Consider the following 22,387-nt stretch of genomic DNA (forward strand, 5'->3'; position numbering starts at 1 on the left):
TAGGACCAGGGTGAGGGTTTGGCATTAGGTTAGAAGGAATAAACATACATGTAATAGATATAAAAAATATCATTCTACTGAATGCTCTAAGTTTTTGCTGTGGCATTAATTGGACATATGAAACCAAAGTGTTTTGCAACTAATGTTGGCACACAGTAGATTTACAGAAATCCAGTAATAAGACAAAAGATCAACAACACATAAAATGAGCAAACCAGGTGAGCAAACCAAATGCGATAGTGGCAAGGAAACACTCCCTAAAAGCTGAAAGAAGAAACCTATATGCAAAGGACATGTCTTGTGACATGACAACCATGACACATGCAAATAATCTAGTTTTGCATTTTAATTACTATATGTGGACTGCCTAAGAATGGGGAGTTAACAGTGCATTTTATACCTTTTACATTGTACAAAATTCATTGGATACATTCATTTAAGAAAAAGGTAAAAAAAAATCCACGATTCCAGGATTTAAGCTCTTAAAGTTTAGTATTAACATACTGTTGTTATTATTATTACATTTATACATTTGCTGCATCATTCAGCACTTTTGGTTATATACAATTTTATGTATTATAGTAATAATATTACTATTTCAGACGATATACTGGAAATCCTGCATACCAAATATGCAAAAAAAAACAACCCAAAATAAAAACTGGGTGCTGCAAAATATAGTCAGGACCACAGCATATTAATGCCACCCTTTTTTAATAAAATAAATATCAACTGATCAATGAGGCCAGAGAAGAGCAGAGCTCTGAAACTAGCCAATAAGTAGACTACTACAGCTTCCCCAAACCTAAACAAAGGAGCCACTGCCAAAATCCCAGGCCAAAAAAGACACAATACATAAAAAAAATCTTTATATAAACACATGCACACACACACACACACACACACACACATGTACACATATGTTGGCAGGCACAGCTGTGGATGATTGATGTGGTGATTTTATGTTTTAATCCAATTTAAACTCTCCTCAGCCCCGAGCCTGACAGTGAACACATTTACCATGCAGTAAATAGAACAGTGCCTCTAGAGGAACACCACTGCATTATGAACTGTCTCTCAGACACACACACACACACACACACACACATGCATAGTCAAGGACAATCAGACTCTTAAGGCAGAGACCATGAAGTAGCAGACAGTGTCCACATTGAGTGCAATCTATATGACACTCCACAGGGGATGGCAGAAGGAGGGAGATCGAGAGAGTGAGAGAGAGAAAGAGTATGCGGGTGAGAGAGAGAGAGGCTTTTGCTGGCCTACATTATTTAGTGTGCCAATTGCAGCTTCCTCAAGCCAGCCAAAGGCATACTCCAATCTGCCACATATCAACACTGCTACAGGCTAACAGTGTGTGTGTGTGTGTGTGTGCGCAAGGTTATCTAAATCACAGAAAGTGATAGAATCACTGTATTTTCTACCACTGGTTCTCAGTAACAGTGCTTGGTGCTTGAGGACAGTCTACCTGTAATGAAGGAATGAAATCTTTAGCTAATTAGCAAACCCATCATAAGGAAACACAAGAACTTGCAGTGAAAAACTTATCCGGAGACTGGATCTGAGGTTCACCTATTCTTATGCAATGCACATTTTGAATAAAAGGAAGTAACTGTAGTTTGAAAGGAGCTACAGCAGTCCTAATATCTCTTACAATTAAGCAGGCTGTTTATGTAACTGCTTGTAAATGACTTCTAATGGGACTGGCTGCCCTGTACTGCCCTGTTCATTCTATCATGCTATCGTAGCGATTGAGAAAAGTACGCCTTGCGTGGCTTGAAACAAGCAAAAGTCATGCACTAATTCTCTTAATTAATCATGGGTGTGTTCTGGGCATAACGTACAGTAATACACCAATCAGCGTGTCACTTACTATTCCCTTTAAGAGGTCAGTGGTGTAAAGCGGAGGTGTACTTGCGTCGGGCACACGCCAGTGTGGACAATTCACTGCCAAGATGGATCACTGCAATGGATATCTGACTGTTGACGTCTGCCTAGTCAGTGGAGCATCTGTGTTTTCCATTGCCAAGTTAGCAATACGCCAGATATTTACATGAACACCCCTCATTTTGAGACCACCACGCCCATCGCCGTAGATAGACTGTTGGCGGGTGTAAGATATCGCAATATTTACAGCGCAGGACATGCAATGTCATGTAAGGTAAATTAAATGACTGCTTTTGCTGCTTGATTTTCTTGTCTTTAGCAGAAGCTCAGACTCTGATCTGGCCAGTAAAATGTGTTATACTGCAGTCTAGGAAACACAGATTTCATTATTAAAATCATGATATGTTGGATCATTGACTTCTGGGGACGTCTGGTGAAATGGGGTGAAAATTCCTGGGTTTTTTAATTTTGCAATATATACATCGTAGATTACCCCTGTCATCCCCCCCGATATTGTAAAGTCCTAGTACGTGGAACTCCATGATACTGGTCCTGCAAATGCTCTGATATCTCACACACCCTATAATTGTGTCACTGCCCACCATCTGCCACTATAGCTGATTAAGTTAGACCTAGCTGACATATCACTCATGCAGAAATCACCTGAGTAGGTACTGTGTGACCTCTAGTCACGGTACATCTACACATATCTATATAGGGTCTATCTAGGTTTATGTTAAATGTCATATCAATGTCAAGTTTGTGTAGGTGTCATGTAGCCTTATGAATGCTGGTAGCATGTCATGCACTGTTAAAAAATGCAACAAATAGAATTATTTTCACATTCGCAACAGAAGATGAGCTGTATGTGTGTGTGTGTGTGTGTTTGTGTGTGTCCATTAGTGTGTGTATGTAAGCTGCTCTTACACAGTCTTCATGCTTCACTGATCTGATTAACAAGGGACCCCTGGGTCTATCCCTCAATGCGCCGCTGTACTGATGGTGATTAATTATTTAGTGATGCGTACCTCTCTAACCACCCAAACACACACGCAAAAAACCACACATACATAAACACACAGGTGCACAGGTGGCAGAAATGAAGAAAAAGCACAAGCAATGCAAAGAGAGAAGATAAAAGACAATATCATAAACATGAATGAAGTCTTGTAAGACAGAAATTGAAATGCAGCAAGTGTGTGTGTGTGTGTGTGTGGGGGGGGTGATGAGGGGAGTTAACAGGCTCTTAGCCTGAGGCTTCCTTTGGAGTTGGGCTCCTCTGTTGGCTTCACTTCAGTTTGGATACTGAGTTGTGGTGCCTCACCTTCCACTGAGCACCTCTCCATGACTGCCTGCAGCCAACACAGCATTCACTAACCATGCTGTTTTCTAATGAAGCCCTCACTCTAAACCGTGGAATGATACTTTACTAGGGATGGGCGATATGACAATATGCAATCCCACCAATATTTTGTTATGTGTGTGTGTGTGTGTGTGTGTGTGAGTGGCTAACGTCCTGGATTCACCTCAGACACACCGGCTGGATTCAGTCAATACAGCTATTTACCACACGGCCAAACACCCACTGACACACACATGCACACACACACACACACACACATATGGAATGATTGCCTATCAGATGCTCATGCTTTGAAGTGTACCTCCTGGTCTCACCCTAAACATCTGTTGCTGTTCCAATGTCCTAATGGCTCATTTTTCTCAATAACAGCCAAGAGTAGGTGAACAAAAGAGTCTGTATTAGAGCTGATTGCAGAAGCGAAATCCAATGCAGAGAATACAGAGAATACACACATACACACACCACAACTAAATAAGGGCCTGCACGACATTGTGATTCAAGGCTAATTGCTAATCCAGCAAAGATTCCAAAACAATGGGGTTGCTTACCACACAGACACTCCGGAGTGAGGAAGCGACCTGTCTCTAACAGTGCAGCTATTTTAACACTCTCCTCATCCACAGCACAACCATCACAGTTCCTCCAGCCAATTAGGCATTTCCCTGTATGAACCACTGCATCTTGGGCTGACCAATAAGGGGTCTAGTTACTGCAGTGATTGAAATGTCAGGGTAAACAAGAACACATGTGCAGCTCGTGTGTGTGTGTGCTAATTATGATTTTTGTAGTCGGTCAGTGTCCTTGACATAATGAAGATATTTACAGTATAAAATATTATAAAATATTGCCCACATCTAGTCTGGCTACAAATACACCTGCAATCCGGTCAGTACGTAAAACTGGTAAATCTTGTAAGAATGACAGCACATGAACACAAAAAAAACCCAAAATAAAGCTATATTAATGTTTTTCATCTCCATCAGAGTCTGTAAATGTTAATACTGCATCTAATATAAATCAACAAATGTCAGGATATTAATATTACCTTTAATTGATTCATATGCAGCACTGTGCAAGAGTTTAGGCATCCGAGAATAACAGATGATTCTAAATTTCTGGTCCGTAAGTATTTGTTCGCTCAGAGATAAGAGTTATTAAGAGACTAAATACATTAATACATTAATACATTAATTATAATATTACATACACTATAATGTCTTTAAAAAACAAATCACCCCTTGGATGTTTTCCCCTTTTATTGCTTTTAAAAATGGATTAATGGTCAATATAATTTAGCATTTAATTGTATTTAATTTAATAAAAATATGTAATGTAAAATAAGTAAATGCATAAATAGCCAGTGACTGGTCTAATTCCAGGCAAGTCCAGGCAACTGGTGCTAGTGGTCTCACAATTAGTGAAACAGAGATCACCTGAGTGCAGTGAATGTGTCTCAAGTAATTGTTCCACTGCTGCACGGCTCAATGCTCGGGGGCTTTATACCCCTTTAGCCCAGGCCTAAGATGCCAATAGGTTCAGCCTTGGAATTACCGGCTCTGCATGGCGATGGTTTGCATCGTACCTGGAGGGGCGCTCATACCAGGTAACTTGGCTCCTTGTAGTCTCTGGACACTGGCGTTCCACAAGGCTCGGTTCTTGGTCCTCTTTTTTTCTCGCTCTAGACTAGCTCTCATGGTAGAGTAATATCCTCCCATGGATTCTTTTACTACTCCTACACAGATGACACTCAACTCATCCTTTCTTTCCCACCGTCTGACACACAGGTTTCTACCCGCATCTTAGCATGTCTCGCTGACGTCTCTTCTTGGATGGCAGCTCACCACCTTAAACTCAACCCCAGCAAGGAACGGCTGGACTTCCCAGTGATCTTGCCATCTCCTTTGAGAACTCACTGGTGACAAAGCACGAAGCCTTGTTGTAGTCATGGATGATCAGATGATCACTCTAAAGAGGCCACCCAGGTGCTTGTTCAGTCTCTTGTTACTTCAAGACTTGATTACTTCAACTCCCTTCTGGCTGGTCTTCCTTTGCGCACCATCAGGCCCCTGCAATCAACCCAGAATGCAGCATCTCCTCTGCTGTGTTCCTTTCACTGGCTTCCTGTAGCTGCTGGTCTACAAAGCCAAGAATGGACCAGCCCCTCCGTACTTGATGGCAGTGGTCAAAAGCTTGGCTTGACCCACCACTCTTTAAGATCCACGGAAGAGAAGCGTCCATGCTTTTTTTGTGGTGGAACAAACTGCCCCTGGGTGTCCGAACGGCAGAGTCGCTCGCTGTCTTCAAACACAGACTGAAGACCCACCTCTTCCAAGAGTACTTGGGTAAAGTGTAGTGTCGAGTATTAGGGTCTCCATACTGAGTTTTGTGTTTAGTAGTACCTAAGCTTAGAGGTATCTTTTGAATCCTAGTCTATATAAACTAGCTCAGGGTATTTTCGGGGTAAACAGTAAAGCCCTTTTGTAAGTCGCTCTGGATAAGAGCATCTACTAAATACCTTAAATGTAAATGCAAATGTTCAATGTACAATCAATCACTTTAAAATTAGTGAGGTGGGTGTTCAGGTACATATTACAAATGCACACAGTCCTCTGGTGATGGGCAACACATTTGCCTCATCACAGCTCCCACTCCAGTTGTGGAGTGTAATTCACTTTTACACCACTGGTGTAAATGCAAATCATGTTTTAAGCCCCCCTCCGCTCCCCTTGACAGCTCAATACATGCAAACCCACCAACAGACAGCAACCAAAGGCATCTGCAGTAAAGCCTCATCCATGTATTAAAGATAATTTAATTAAAAAGTGTTCAAATTGAACTTAAATAACATCTCCACTGCCTCATTTCAAATCCACTGTGGTGTAGGCAAAATCACAAGAATTGTGTCACTGTACGTCAAATCCCATTGAGGTGCTAGCAGACCATATAATAGAAGTGGTATATATGTATATAAACAAAATCTACTTATAAAACAAAGATTTCCATGGTACAAACTATTACATAATTAAATGTGTCATCAGCAAATTGTTTAAAAAGATTAACTTAAAATGTCTACTAAAAAAGCTGGTGAACATAGTAAGTAAATCTGATGGAAATAAGCAAATGACAAAAATCCCTATTCACAGCTTGAATACGAAGAGGAAGCTGAATAGTCTTCCTGGGTGCACCAGGCCGAATTGGTTACACACATACACACATACTTTTTTCTCTCTTTCTCCTTTTCACTCTCACACATGGGCAGACAAACACAAAAAGCTTCAATACTATTCAGGAGAAATCAGTCAGAGCTCTGACAGTTCTGTCAGCTCTCAGTAAAAGAGAAAGTGACAGTGAGAGGGAGGCCCATGCCAAAATACTCGCAAACAGATTACTTGTCAGGCTTCATCAACAACCAAAAGCAGTGATGTGTGAGTCAATGTGGGTGTGCATTCATAACTATGGGTTTGAGTATATTTATGTGTGTGTGTGTGTGTGTGTGTGTATATACATACACACATTGTCCTTGTGCAGAACAAATACAAACACCAGAAGGAATATCATATAATATAGAGTGCAGAAAGTCCTACAGTGAGTTTTCAATTACCGGAGAAAAACCCTGAAGCTTTCAAAGGTTGACACCTAATGTCCATTAGTTTGGTGTATCCACACACAGGCACTAACACTCACACACACACACACACACACACACATGTCCAAGGTTGCCCCACTTCTAGTTCCAGAAGTGGGCTTCCCTTAAAGGCAGCTGATTCCTGACACAAGACTTATAGAATTCCCATTTCTCACAACAGACGTCCAATCAATGGCTTTCTTCTCCGATTGTCAGTCAATAACTATTCTCCTCAGGAGTGGATCAATGGGCTTCTGGGCAGGGGCCATTCCTAATCTCACTTTGCTGACCGCAGGAACCCCTCATTACCCAGTCGAGAACTGTCAGGAGAACTGGCCCCCTACAGACTCGCAACAACCTTCAGCATTGACAAGACAGTGAAAAAAATGAGTTTATTGTTTCAATCATTCCGCCGTCTACTTTCTCCTTCCCATTCACTCTCCCTCTCGCGCTCTCTCTCTCTGTCTCCCGACTGTAATGATGTGGGAGCCCAAGCAGTATAATGAGGGCTTTCCCCACATACATTCTCCTCATTACACATACACACATACTTACACAAATAGACACATTATTGACACGGTATACAGTAAAGTGGTCCCTTAGAAACCCCTTGGCCTCGAGAGTGTGTTTCATTAGCCTCGAAAAGTCAGCTCTGTCATACATGTGGCACCGAAGCACCAGCATACAAACATACTTACACACACAATGTTGAGCACTGAAAGTTTTCCACCGATGTAATATTAAAAAAAAAAAACACCCACTTTTAAACAGCAGGACAGCCAGTATAAACTATATAAAGCACAGTTATGGTAAAGTACCTCATTCTTGTCAATCCCAATATATAATAATAAAAAAAATAATATTATTTTAATAAACTCAACACATTTTCTCATCTTTAATTCCAATTCCCATTTTCTAGGACCTCTAGTGAGCCACTTTTTTTAAGACTGCCGCTAGCTAAACATCCTTGGTGGAAAACTCTAACTGCCAACTGTGTGCCAATGTGGGCTAACAGACACCTGTGCTGGGCAGAGAGCAAAGTCAATTACGTTCTCTTGGATGCCCGGCCACGGATGAATGTGACATTGCAGAGGATTGAACTCCCAATCCCCCGATGAATGAGCTAATGCTTAGTCGCCCCTCTCGGGAGTCCTCAATGTTTTAAAATTGAAGCTTTACAGGGTTAAAAATACCATAATAGCACATTTATTTCATAGGTTATGTTGCATTGCGAGCCAGGCCTGGTCTGGAAATGGTATTCATCATTATTGTGATACACTGCAGCACAGTATGCATCACAGTATGGTTTTCTGAGTTCAAGTTGTTAAATGTGGCACTACTGGATCATTTCGTCTCTTCCAAATGATCAGAATCCAGAACAAATAAACGGTATGACATATTGTTCTTGAAATATTATGATAATATATATATATATATATATATATATATATATATATATATATATGCCCCAATTACAAGCAGTTCTAGTGCTACCACGGTTCTATAACTTTAAAAATAAATGATAGATACATTTTGGGTAACTTTGATTAGTACACTTGAGATGCTTTGTAGATACTTAGCTTACATAACTCACATGTAAGGAAATCCCATGTTCAATTCACTGTCATTTCCCCTAACCTCACACCTGGATAACCTTCACCTCAATCATTCTGTTTCACCATGGAATCTAATAAACGACCACAGTCTCGCTCTCTCTCGCTCTTTCTCTCTCTCTAAACCAAACACACACTGTAACTGTACTCCTCTCACTTACAGATGCCCCAGTGGCTTTTCTAACTGCCCAGTCTATCACTTGTGGAGTGTAGCATTGTCACTGGTGTTTCAAATACCAACATCAGATTTCACTTCATGTTAATTACTCCAACTTAACACTGTTAAACAGCAACATATCTATGATAAATAATAATAAAACTCAAATCTCAAATCATCTCTAAAAACTATTGTAGAGATGAAGGAATGTACTACAGAATAGAAATTCCGTCTCTGTGCATGTCTTCCCGGTCCATAAGGCCAAAATGGCAAGCAGGGGTTTTTTTGTAATTGTGAAAGTCAATGCACAACTCACTAATTGAGCTTTGAGGATGCAGTGATTTATTAACAGTGACATACTTAGTATCCTGGAGACTCTATAACTTGTAGGAGCAACAAGTAATAACTTATGCCCTTACTGATAAGAATTTAGTCGTAAAGCTGCATTCAGGTGGTGGAGATCAAAACTCAGCTCAAAAACTCCATTATATCCTATTGAAAAATGCAGATTCCATTCCACACCAATTTCAGCCTCAGCAGATAAGCTTCACTCGTCATGAAACACAGGGTGAACGCTGTGTGCTTCCACAGGTTTAGGCCTACAGTACTTGCATTATCTGCATTGCTATCACTTCAACGGAATAGCAAGTGTAAGGTGGCACCAAAACATCCCACCCATAAGGGTCCACTCTGCTCCTTCGTCACTTTACAAAACTGACCACAGGTGGATTTCTCACGTTTCAGATGTGGGTGCTATGTGGAAAACGCTCCGCCTTCTACAGGCAGCGGGAAGGGGTTGGCTAAGGGTTAGGATTCAAATTGTTTTTCTAGGTGATTATTATATTATACCTAGTCCATTATTATTATTACTATTATTATAGTGGATCTGGCAGATGAATGACAAAGTTGCTGGAGGTCATCAATTGTGATGGTAATGTAATGACCAGAACACGAACATTTATGACTGATATTTTAATATTCAGGCGACACAAGGCCTATAATTCAGAATGCTGACAGACACCATTCTACTATCCTGGAAGATTCAGAAGGACTTTGCAGAAATAAAAATTTGGGGATCTGCTCTGTTTAGGTTCTTGATGAGAACACCTTCTTACCCTGTTCAGTCTGAAAGCATTTTCATGCATTTATATATATATATGATATATATATCATTTTTATTCCTATTCATCATCACTCTTACAATCTCCTAAAAGTAAATACAGCATATGAAAAAAAGACAAATCTACAAATCACTAGTTTTTGTAAAGGAGAAATGTGAGAAACTTCAAAGGTTTTTTAAAAATCCTCTAAAATCGTATGTCCAAGCCAAGACATTTCTCTTTTTCATTTCCTCTTTTCTATTCTGTTTCCTTTGTTTTAGCCCATCTTTCCTTCTTTCTTCTCATTCTTTGTTCCCCTCGTTTTTCATTTCTCATTCTCTCATTTTATTTCTTTCATTAATTTCATCTGTTCATTCCACAGAAGATTTTCAAGCTTTTGTTTCCTTACCTTGCTGTTACATCCAACCCACCCTGAACTCACATTTGGATCACTTTTCCAACAATTTGCAGACATCTTTCTGTGTCCCACCAACCACCCCCCAACCCCCCAAGCAGTAACCCACAAGCCAGCAAACATGGCTCTTCGGCAGTTTAATAGGGCATCTTCCGCCGCTGGTGATGGCTTATGCTAGTCAGAGCACTTTCTTTGAGTGCACTTCCTATCTAGAAAGCTGACACTGGAAAAGTGGCCCATCTCCAAACTCACCGCAGGCAGAGACTGGCAACCCAGCGTTGTTTTTTTTCCACACCTATATTCCGGCAAGCTCCACCTCCTGTGCTGGGGTTGGCTAATAGGATCTCTCCTCCTGTTGGGACTGGCCACTAGCCTCATTCTCCCTGCCTTAGAATTGGCAGATTGTTTGTGAATATGATGTATATTGGCCAATGAGAGTGTATTAAGGGAGGGACTTGGCAGAAGTCAGGTGGGAAAAAACTTAATAAAAGCGCTGAAGGACTCCAGAAATGGGGATGAGGAGGAAGAGGAGGCGGAGGGTTCCTCTCCACTTCCCCAACCTGAGTGAGTGACAGCTCCTGTAAGGGAAGTCAATTACGCTGTCAAAACCAATCTGATCAGGTTTCCATCCACTTCCTCTGGAGTATCTGCAGATATTCGCTTGAGGAATGATGTGCTGCTTCCGAGACGCGTTCAGAGAGAGGGGCAGAAATCTGCTGGTGGTCAGGAGGGGAGGCAGTGCTCAGTTAGAGCTCATTTATAGCAAATGGAATCTTCATCATCCATTACAACATTACAAGCCTGATTCTCTCTCTCTCTCTCTCTCTCTCTCTCTCTCTTCTCTCTCTCTCTCTCTCATCTCCTCTCTCTCATGTTCTCCTCAGTGCTTGCTTTATTGCCTGTCTCCAAACGTCAAACATGACCATAAGTTGGAATAACGTCGGTGACGTTAATAACGAAAGAGTAACGCTCGTAACGGTGGAGACCGTTACCGTCATAATAATAACATCATACATACAGCGGCGTTGGTGACGTGGGGCGATACAGAGAGCGGTTACATTAGGGTGTCATCATCAGGCATCTCAGTGTTGGTGTGTTTCCTTTGCAGTTAGTATATCTGTGCGAGCGCGCACAATCACACACACACACACACACACACACACACTCTCTCTCTCTCTTTCTCTGTCACACACACACACACACACACACACAACTGTCTCTAATTCTATCTCTGCCAGTAACTGCAGTGTGTGCGTGCGCGCGCGCGCGTGTGTGTGCGGCTCGTGCCATCACAGCGGGTTCATCTCTCCTGTACGCGCGCGCACAAACACACACCGCGCAACGCCAGACCCACGCCAAACACACTCTTTTAGATTCACCTGTAAAAACGTCACACACACACACACACACACACACACACACACACACACACACCTTGCTATCTTGAACTACAACTTGCTTTCTGGTCTGGGGCTCAATTTCTGTTTAAGACCACCCCCCCCTCAACGCCCCCCTCATCTGTCTCTCTCTCACACACACACACACACACACACATATATATAATTTCCCCCTCCATTACATCTCGAGCGCTCCTGCGACACATTGGGGCTGCGCGGATGCTGCATGCAAACAGCGCGTGAGCTCAGCTCTACCTTTCACTCTCCCCTCGACCACAACACCGTCTCACTATATATGTGCTGGACATGCCAGCCCCCCCAAAACACTGTCCACGTTGTACTGGACGCACCGCCGCCCCCGCATCTTCCCCTCCTTGGAGCCTCATACGCTCCAAACTTTTGCCCCACGGAGCGCGCGCTTACCGTCAGCTCCTGATGGCTCAGATGATGATGATGGTGCTGATGGTGATGATGTGAGATTGGGTGATGGAGCTGAGGAGCATCACGGCGCCGGAAAAGAAATCAAATCTGCCCCCGTGGCTCCCCAGGAGTTCAGCCTGGAGCCGTTCAGTCACATCACAAATAGCAGAGCTGAAGTGGTCCATGCGAACCGGGGCGCTGACGGGTAATTCCAGCGTGCCTTCAGCCTTTTTTGTTTGTTTTTGGGGGAGCTGGAAAGCTGGGCTCCTTCACGGCGGACCCATGATGGACTGCGTGCGATTCCCCGTGTGTGTGAACGCGCAGTGGTGGCGGTCTGAGAGTCTGCAGGTATCCGGCACTGCGAGCTTCTCTGAGAGGGGAGTAGGGCTGAGGGGAGGGGGTTCCTGCGAGAGAGAGAGAGAGAGAGAGAGAGAGAGAGAGAGAGAGAGAGAGATTGTGTATATGTGTGTGTCTGTGTTCTGCTGCAGGAGTCTGCTGGGTCCTAAAGCCCGCAACGAGAGTTAACGCATAGGACAGGTACGGAATGCGCGGGGAGTGATGGGAAGAGTTCAGATGAGTGCTACTTGTACCCAGAATGGGCAGGATAGAGATGCCGTGATGAAACTTCTTACATGAATAAAATACATTAATATTAACTTGGAGCTAAACTTTGATCCCACTTTAAAAAAAATATAATCTAGTATATTATTTTTATAAAACACATTACTTTGAAGTAAACGTTTAGTTCAAATCTTGTTCAGTTAAAGTGTATTAAGGACAACAGCTACAGTAATTCACTTAAAACACGCTTGAAACATCATATACAATTACACTACTTTGCCAGAAGTATTCACTCATCCAAATCATCCATCATCAATGCCACAGGTGTATAAAACCAAGCACCTAGGCATGCAGACTGCTTCTAAAACATTTGTGAAAGAATGGGTCGCTAAGTGAATTCCAGCGTGGTAGCGTGATAGGATGCCTCCTGTGCAACAAGTGCAGTGGTAAAATTTCCTCGCTGCGAAATATTCCACAGTCAACTGTCAGTGGTATTCGAACAAAGTGGAAGCGATTGGGAACAACAGCTACTCAGTAAAACGACAAAGGGGGGTCACCGGATGCTGAGGCGTATTGTGAGCAGAGTTCGGCAACTTTCTGCAGAGTCAAACGCTACAGACCTTCAAACTTCATGTGGCCTTCATATTAGCTCGGGAACAGTGTGTAGAGAGCTTCATGGAATGGGTTTCCATGGCCGAGCAGCCGCATCCAAGCCTTACATCACCAAGCGCAATGCAAAGCGTTGGATGCAGTGGTGTAAAACAAGCCTCCACTGGACTCTGGAGCAGTGGAGACGTGTTCTCTGGAGTGAAAAATCACGCTTCTCCATCTGGCAATCTGATGGATGAGTCTGGGTTTGGCGGTTGCCAGGAGAACGGGACTTGTCTGACTGCATTGTGCCAAGTGTAAAGTTTGGTGGAGGGGGGATAATGGTGTGGGGTTGTTTTTCAGGAGTAGGGTTCAGCCCCTTAGTTCCAGTGAAAATAACTCTTAATGCTTCAGAAAACCAAGTGATTTTGCTCAATCTCATGCTCCCAACTTTGCGGGAACAGTTTGGAGACGTCCCCTTCCTGTTCCAGCATGACTGCACACCAATGCACAAAGCAAGGTCCATAAAAACATGGATTAGCGAGTTTGGTGGAGGAGAACTTGACTGTCCTGCACAGAGTCCTGACCTCAACCCAATAGAACACCTTTAGGCTGTATTAGAGTGGAGGAGACTGCGAGCCAGGCCTTCTAGTCCAACAACAGAGTCTGACCTTACAAATGCGCTTCTGGAAGAATGGTAAAAAAATTCCCATAAACACACTCCTCCTAACCCTTGTGGAAAGCCTTCCAAGAAGAGTTGAAGCTGTTATAGATGTAAAAGGTGGCCCGGCATCATATTAAACCTTATGAATTAAGAATGGGATATCACTCAAGTTCATATGTGTGCGAAGGCAGGCGAGCAAATTCTTTTGCCAATATAGTGCATAGTGCAAGTATCCTATAATCCCAAAAGTTTTCCCACCCGATTAAACTGAAGTCTGTTGTAAATAAAACTGGATATTTCTCACAGATTACTCAACTATTTTAAGTCAGGTGAGTTCAATCAACTTGTAATAATTGAGTTTATTCAATTACCATTGGCAAATGGACAATGATTGACCAATGCAAGCTTAAAACCCAGCACACACAAAAAATAACTGATATTGGATTTAATAATGTCTCCCATATTGATGTTTCTCAACAAGTCCAGTAACTGAGTCAGCTGTGCAGGTTCAGTAATATACAGTGGGTTTCTGTGTGGAATATATCCTATTTAGGTAAAACTTTCCCATTGGCTCCTGGCACCACCTATTTGTAGACTGAACATGCCCCCCCCCCCTCTCCACTTACAGTACCACCAGTGTGTAGTCATTCCCCCAAGGGTACCCTCTCCTATGTGTTCACTTGTAATCTATATAATGTTGTTGCTGCCTGGCCTTAATGTTGAAGGCTGTAAGAGCAAGTTGCCACTCTCTCTGCTGCTGAGCGTGGCATGCTGCAGTGATCACTCATGCACTAAAGCAGAATTATGCCATCAGTCTTTATGAAGATGGTAATTTTCATATTAATATGTCACACCACTTCCTGTGAAAACAAAATCCAGGCCTGGAAACTGTATTCAGTCTTAATGAAAATGTATTTAATGTATATTTTTGTACATGTCTAACACACTTAGGGCCCTATATTAGTGATCTTTTGGCGAGATGTCAACCGAGCAGCTTGCTTTAGGGTGTGTCAGTGTGTCTTTGCTATCGTAACGATGGGTTTGTGCTCTGCTGTGTGTCGGTATGTGCGTAACAAGCGGGGGTGTATGAGCATCAGGCACATGCCTGTGATGACAATTCACTATTGCTAAATAAACTTTTGTTTATGTACAGATGCAGTAGTATACATAAAATAGTTCCAATTTAGGACAGTTAAGCACACTTAACACAGTTCAAAAATGCTGGGTTTGAGATGTTATTTGCTATTTGGTTTTAATTAGTTAAGCTAACACAAGTGAAGAAAGGTTTTTGTAATGTGTTCAAACACAGCTTGACTTTTTTTACTCAAAGTGCTCATCAAGTTCTTGCCACTCATTGTGCTCAAACTCCCTGAATGAGAGACAGTTTTGAATAGTGTATTCACTGTCAGGGGACACTGTGCTCTTAGAATTGCCTCGGTGCCTCTAGTGTTCCAGTGCCAGTTTGTTTTGATTTGTTCTTACAATGTAAAACGTGGGAGGAATGTCTCTGAAACAGCCATCCAGGTCAGCCTGGTCTCCCAGTGAAAACGTCCACATTGGTCATTTTTTAGCACCCTTTATAATGACCCACTGCTACATACACAGGAAACGCAAACTCTAGCAGCAAAGGAAAAGTATACAAGTGACTCTAGAGTCTAAAGAATCGACTCACAAATAGAAATCCAACAAATCCAACATCACTGTAAACAAACAAAAATGACACAAACCTCTAGAAGGTTAGGTTTAGGTGTTGTTTGAGGTGTTTAAGGTAAGGTTTAGATGTAGATTAAGGTGTTGTTTAAGGTTAGGTTTAGGTTTAGATTAAATTGTTTTTAAGGTTAGGTTTGGGTGTAGATTAAGGTGTTGTTTAAGGTTAGGTTTGGGTGTAGATTAAGGTGTTGTTTTAGGTTAGGCTTAGATGTAGATTAAGGTGTTGTTTAAGGTTAGGTTTAGATGTAGATTAAGGTGTTGTTTAAGGTTAGGTTTAGGTGTAGATTAAGGTGTTGTTTAAGGTTAGGTTTAGGTTTAGATTAAATTGTTTTTAAGGTTAGGTTTGGGTGTAGATTAAGGTGTTGTTTAAGGTTAGGTTTAGATGCAGATTAAGGTGTTGTTTTAGGTTAGGTTTAGGTTTAGATTAAATAGTTTTTAAGGTTAGGTTTAGGTGTAGATGAAGCTGTTGTTTAAGGTTAGGTTTAGGTTTAGATTAAATTGTTTTTAAGGTTAGGTTTGGGTGTAGATTAAGGTGTTGTTTAAGGTTAGGTTTAGATGTAGATTAAGGTGTTGTTTAAGGTTAGGTTTAGATGCAGATTAAGGTGTTGTTTTAGATTAGGTTTAGATGTAGATTAAGGTGTTGTTTTAGGTTAGGTTTAGATGTAGATTAAGGTGTTGTTTAAGGTTAGGTTTAGATGTAGATTAATGTGTTGTTTTAGATTAGGTTTAGATGTAGATTAAGGTGTTTTTTAAGGTTAGGTTTAGGTATAGATTAAGGTGTCGTTTTAGGTTAGGTTTAAATGTAGATTAAGGTGTTGTTTTAGGTTAGGTTTAGATGTAGATTAAGGTGTTGTTTAAGGTTAGGTTTAGATGTAGATTGAGTTGTTTTGTAAGGTTAGGTTTAGGTATAGATTAAGGTGTTGTTTTAGGTTAGATTTAAATGTAGATTAAGGTGTTGTTTAAGGTTAGGTTTAAATGTAGATTAAGGTGTTGTTTAAGGTTAGGTTTAGATGTAGATTAAGGTCTTGTTTTAGGTTTAGATGTAGATTAAGGTGTTGTTTAAGGTTAGGTTTAGATGCAGATTAAGGTGTTTTTTAAGGTTAGGTTTAGGTATAGATTAAGGTGTTGTTTTAGGTTAGGTTTAGATGTAGATTAAGGTGTTGTTTAAGGTTAGGTTTAGATGTAGATTAAGGTGTTGTTTAAGGTTAGGTTTAGGTATAGATTAAGGTGTTGTTTTAGGTTAGGTTTAGATGTAGATTAAGGTGTTGTTTTAGGTTAGGTTTAGATGTAGATTAAGGTGTTGTTTACGGTTAGGTTTAGATGTAGAATAAGGTGTTGTTTACGGTTAGGTTTAGATGTAGAATAAGGTGTTGTTTATGGTAAGGTTTAGATGTAGATTAAGGTGTCGTTTTAGGTTAGGTGTAGGTGTAGATTAGACTTCACATTTTAGTCATTTTTGTTTGTTTACAGTGATGTTGAATTTGTTGGAATTCTATTTGTGAGTCGATTCTTTAGACTCTAGAGTCACTTGTATACTTTTCCTTTGCTGCTAGAGTTTGCGTTTCCTGTGTACGTAGCAGTGGGTCATTATAAAGGGTGCTAAAAAATGACCAATGTGGACGTTTTCACTGGGAGACCAGGCTGACCTGGATGGCTGTTTCAGAGACGTTCCTCCCACGTTTTACATTGTAAGAACAAATCAAAACAAACTGGCACTGGAACACTAGAGGCACCGAGGCAATTCTAAGAGCACAGTGTCCCCTGACAGTGAATACACTATTCAAAACTGTCTCTCATTCAGGGAGTTTGAGCACAATGAGTGGCAAGAACTTGATGAGCACTTTGAGTAAAAAAAGTCAAGCTGTGTTTGAACACATTACAAAACCCTGTCCGGGTGGATATTTTGAGAACTAGGAACTGAGAATATGTTTTTGTGTGTGTGTGTGTGTGTGTGTGTGTGTGTGTGTGTGTGTGCGTGAAAATGCTGACACACTGTTAACCATGCAACTAAAACTCTCTGCAGCTTTTGACACAGTGGACCAAAAGATCCTCCTGTCTATATTTGCCGGTCTTGGAATTACCGGCTCTGAATGGCGATGGTTTGCATCATACCTGCAGGGACACTCATACCAGGTAACATGTCAAAGGGACACGTCCGCTCCTTGTAGTCTCTCCACTGGCGTGCCACAAGGCTCGGTTGTTGGTCCTCTTCTTTTCTCACTCTACACTGGCTCTCTTGGTAAAGTGATGTCCTCTCTAGATTCTCTTACAACCCTTTACACCGATGACGCTCATCTCATCCTTTCTTTCCCACCGTCTGACACAAAGGTTTCTGCCCGCATCTCGGCAAGTCTCACTGACGTCTCTTTTTGGATGGCAGTTCACCACCTCAAACCCGGGAACTGCTGGACCTAAAAACGATCTTGCCATCTCATTTGAGAACTCACTGGTCGAAGTCTTGGTGTAGTCATGGATGATCGGTTATCGATCTCAAGTCATGTAGCAAACGTAACTCGGTCCTGCAGATTTCTCCTGTACAACATCCAGAGAATTCGACCCTTCCTCTGTAGAGAGTCGCCCAGGTGCTCGTTTAGTCTCTCGTCACTCAAGACTTGACTACTGCAACTCTCTTCTGACTGGTCTCCCTCTGCACACCATCAGGCCCCTGCAACTTATCCAAAATGCAGCGGCACGGGTCATCTTCAACGTTCCTAAGTTCAGTCATGTCACTCCACTGCTGCTCTCTCTTCACTGGCTTCCTGTAGCTGCTGCCCACATCAGATTCAAAACCCTGACCCTGGCCTACAAGCCAATCTGCACCAAGAGCCCTTCAAACTTCAAGTATGTCTCGGCTCGACCCGCCATCCCTCAAAATCCATGGAAGACAAGTGTCCAGGCTTTTTTCTGTACTGGCACCAAAGTGTTGGGTCAAGCTTCCCCTGGGTGTCCGAACAGCACCGAGTCGTTGGCTGTCTTCAAACGCAGACTGAAGACCCTTCTCTTCTGAGAATACTTGGGCGAATAGCGGTCACCTTACTGACTTGTGTTTAGTAGTGTCTAAGCTTAGAGGTATCTTTGAATTTTTAGCCTATTCAAACTAGCTGAGATTTTCTTGGGTAAATATCAAAGCACTTTTGTAAGTCGCTCGGGATAAGAGCGTCTTCTAAATGCCGTAAATGTAACATAAATGTAAATCATAACTAAAAATGGTATAGATTTTCAGTTTTTGAGCTTTTTGTCTCCTGGTATAAATCTGGTTTTGAGTCTGTGTATAAGACTGCGTTATTTGTTGCTGTTAGAAAATGTGCTTCAGCTTCACACAATATTTAAGTCTGTTTGGGGTGTTGCGCTTGCTTCTTTATGTCTGTGATGATGTTCGTCATTAAACTTTGTGAGGCGTTAGGGAGGGCCATTTTTGCATTGTCATGGAAGAAGAACACTGCTGGCATTGAAAAGAAAAGACTAGAGAGACTCCTGAGAGGCACAGCTGTCCTTATCATTAGGAGGTCACGGAAAAGTCCACATAGAGCAAGAAAGTAACAATTTAAAGCCCACAGGATGCTTTTGCTGGTATGTACAGTTTATTTAGCAACTACATCTTGTGCAATAGACATTTTTTCAGTTTCATGTACTTAGTAACCGCATCTGGTGGAATGTGTTACTATTTGCATGCACAAAACACAAAATACCATCATGGTAAGAAGAACAAAACATGTGATATCCAAATACATGATCAGCCATAACATTAACACGGTAAAATGAATAACCTTGATTCTCTTGTTCCAATGGCACCTCTCATCTGTTGCAGTGGACAGCTAAGGGAGAATAAGATGACCTGATTTCTAAAAGTTATAAAGTTAAACATGAAACATTTCCTAAAACTTTAAGCAAGACTACTTTTTTATTTATTTACATCTAATTCCAAAATAACAAAAAAGCAAAAGGGCCCTAACCAAAAAGCAGGGCGCCCTGCATGGCCCGTACTTAGTAACACCCCTGCTGGTCTTTCAGTTCTTGTTTGGGGGATTTTCACTCATCCTTCCAGGCTTCTAGTTCTGTGAGTTTCTTGGGCCATCTTGTATGCACTGCTCTTTTGAGGTCTATCCACAGATTTCTGGAGATGTTTAGGTTGGGGTATCCAAATATCTCAAGATGTCTGAATCCTCAACTCAGTTAAAACATCCCTCAATGAAAGCCTGTGTGAAATAAGAGTAAACATCTTACATTTAATTGCGGCCCTGCATAATTTTGGCCTTTTTAGCCATTTTTCTTTTAGCAAGTGCACCCATGATGGCTTCAGTCAGCGATACCTGTTCATGGGAATGCCTCTTGTTTATTTCTAGACAGCGCTCTTCAAATAATTAGGTGGGTCCAACAAGAAATCTAAGGGAAGCTGATGAAAAGCCTGATAAAAGTTATTGAGTAAAAAAAGTTCTGTCAAATTAGGTGTTATTTTGTACAGTTTATTTATCTATTTGCTCCAGGTTTGGTGAAATGTGACTTGACGCTGTCTGAAAAAATCACCAACACCAAAAATGGTGGCAACCAAAAATTTGAATGATTTTGAATGATGGCAACCAAAAATCTTGAATGATTATGATCGGCGAGCACTTAAACATTTGGTGAAATAAAATCATAGGAATACAGCAGTAGACCTCAGGGATATGTTTAAATAGTGGAAGTAAGAGCATTTCCACATGTGCAATGCGAAGAGAACAAGGGATTGGGGCTAAACAGCTGTGTGGCCTTAAGAAAACCACTCATCAGTGAGGCTAACCGGCAACAATGGCTTTGATTTGCTTAGGAGCAAAAAGATTGGACTCTGGAGCAATGGAAGAAAGTCATGTGGTCTGATGAGTCCAGATTTACCCTGTTCCAGAGTGATGGGCGCATCAGGGTAAGAAGAGAGGCGGCTGAAGTGATGCACCCATCATGCCTAGTGCCTACCGTACCAGCCTGTGGGGGCCGTGCTTTGATCTGGGGTTGCTGGGGTTGGGGGTTGCTGGGGTTGGTCAGGTCCAGGTTCAGCAACGTTATGTGCCCAAAGAATGAGGTCAGCAGATTTTTTTCTTCATCATTTTCACACATGGACTGGCCACCACAGAGTCCAGACCTGAACCCCATTGAGAATCTTTGGGATGAGCAGGACAAGACTTTGCGCAGTGGTCCAAATCTCTCATCATCAAAACAAGATCCTGGGGAAAAATGAATGCAACTCTGGACAGAAATAAATGTTGTGACACTGCAGAAGCTTGTGGAAATGATGCCACAGCAAATGCGTGGCAGGCCGAGGTCCAAGGAAATCTTAGAGTGTTTGACCTTTCTTTGGCCAGGCAGTGTATTATCCAGTTGTGAATTCAGCATGAGATAACAATAATAAAAACTCACATCTCTGTATGTTATTGTAATGACACTTCAACATGAGCAATTCTGGATGGTCTCTACTTGTCTATTTGTCCTTAAATGTTGACAAAATGTGAATGGAAGCTTATGTTCAAACCGTGTAATACATAAAATCAGCACTGAAAGAAAATTGAGTAGCAGGGTTTTTGTTTGACATCGGTCAAGGTTGAGCTGCATCTGTTCTTCTACCATCATCTGTACTAACTGCTGGCTTATGGCTGCTCTTGAACATAAATGGTGGGATTTATCCAGCACTCAGTGGAACTGCTGCCAAGTAATGTATGTCCGACCACGCGCACAGTCAGAATATTAGCCCTGTCTTTAGGCTAGAAGGCTGCTCCATGTTAGATACATTTTTTCTCTCATGTTTTAATATGTAATAAACCTGTTTGGGAATGGAATCATATAGGGAAGCTCTGGGTGAAAACTGAACATCCTGATTCAAATGAAAGACTGTTTTGGTTTGTAATTAAAAGCAACCAGACTAAGGCGCTGTCACTATGATCAGAGGATTCACTGGTTAGAATCCCGGTCATTCTGCTAGCCATCAACAGCCGAGGCCCAGAGAGAGCACAATTGGCCTTGCTCTCTCCAGGGTGGGTGGATGTAGCACTCTCTCCTCACATACCTTTGCTGGTGTCTGCAGGCTGGTGCACCCGGCGATGTTGCATCGGCTGCAGTTCGAAAAATCTGTCACAACGGAGGGGTCGTGTATTGGTCTGCACTTACTAGTGTGGGGGGCACCTTATGCGATGGGGAGGTGGAGTATGTACAGGTTGGGTAATTGGCAGCCCAAATTAGGGAGAAAAATTGTTCAAAATCTGATCAAATTTTATTAAAAAAAAGGTAACTGGACCTCACACTCACAAAAAAAGTTTAGTGAAGCCAACATAGTTCTGTACATTGTCGTTGCTAGATTTTAGTATCACTAAAATGGTAATGCTACAGGAGAAGGCACATTTGAATATTATGCATATTATGATCAGCTGATGATTATGCATATATAGAAATATTATGATCAGCTGATATTTTTAAAATGATGCAGGAAAATGACAATTTAAAAACATGGGAATATATTTTTTGACAAATACAGCATATAAAACATATTAGCGCTGTATTCAGTGTATGTATTTTCAAATGATCATAGAAATGGCTAAATAGGACTCAAAATCAAAAGCATTTCACTTAATACAATAGAATATTTCACTGAATATAAATAGAATATAATTTTACTGTAACAATAAAAATTTAATATCTTTATATTGACACAATATTATTTTATCTAACCCTTTTGGGTTAAATATTTGTGTATTAGTATCTAAAATAATGAAAAGGACCAATAGGATGACAGTTGCATTAATGCAATGATAATCAATCAATGTTTAGACCAGGGATGTGGCAGCTAATGTTTACAATGTGTGAAAAAAATAAAAGGACAAGACAAACAAACAAAATAATGTGGTACA

At 41.4% G+C, this 22,387-nt stretch overlaps 1 protein-coding gene across 3 annotated transcripts in view; it reads right to left on the reverse strand.

Moving 5' to 3' along the window:
• il1rapl1a (interleukin 1 receptor accessory protein-like 1a) overlaps positions 1–12,363 on the reverse strand; it is a 105,812-nt gene extending 93,449 nt beyond the window's left edge. For all 3 annotated transcript variants that reach the window (XM_072686384.1, XM_072686383.1, XM_072686382.1), the window contains exon 1: positions 11,999–12,363. The gene's annotated coding sequence lies outside the window, so the exon portion shown is untranslated. The remainder of the gene's footprint in view (positions 1–11,998) is intronic.
• Between the last annotated feature and the right edge of the window lie 10,024 nt (positions 12,364–22,387).

The sequence above is a fragment of the Salminus brasiliensis genome, chromosome 8 (assembly GCF_030463535.1).
Source record: "Salminus brasiliensis chromosome 8, fSalBra1.hap2, whole genome shotgun sequence".
NCBI lineage: Eukaryota > Metazoa > Chordata > Actinopteri > Characiformes > Bryconidae > Salminus > Salminus brasiliensis.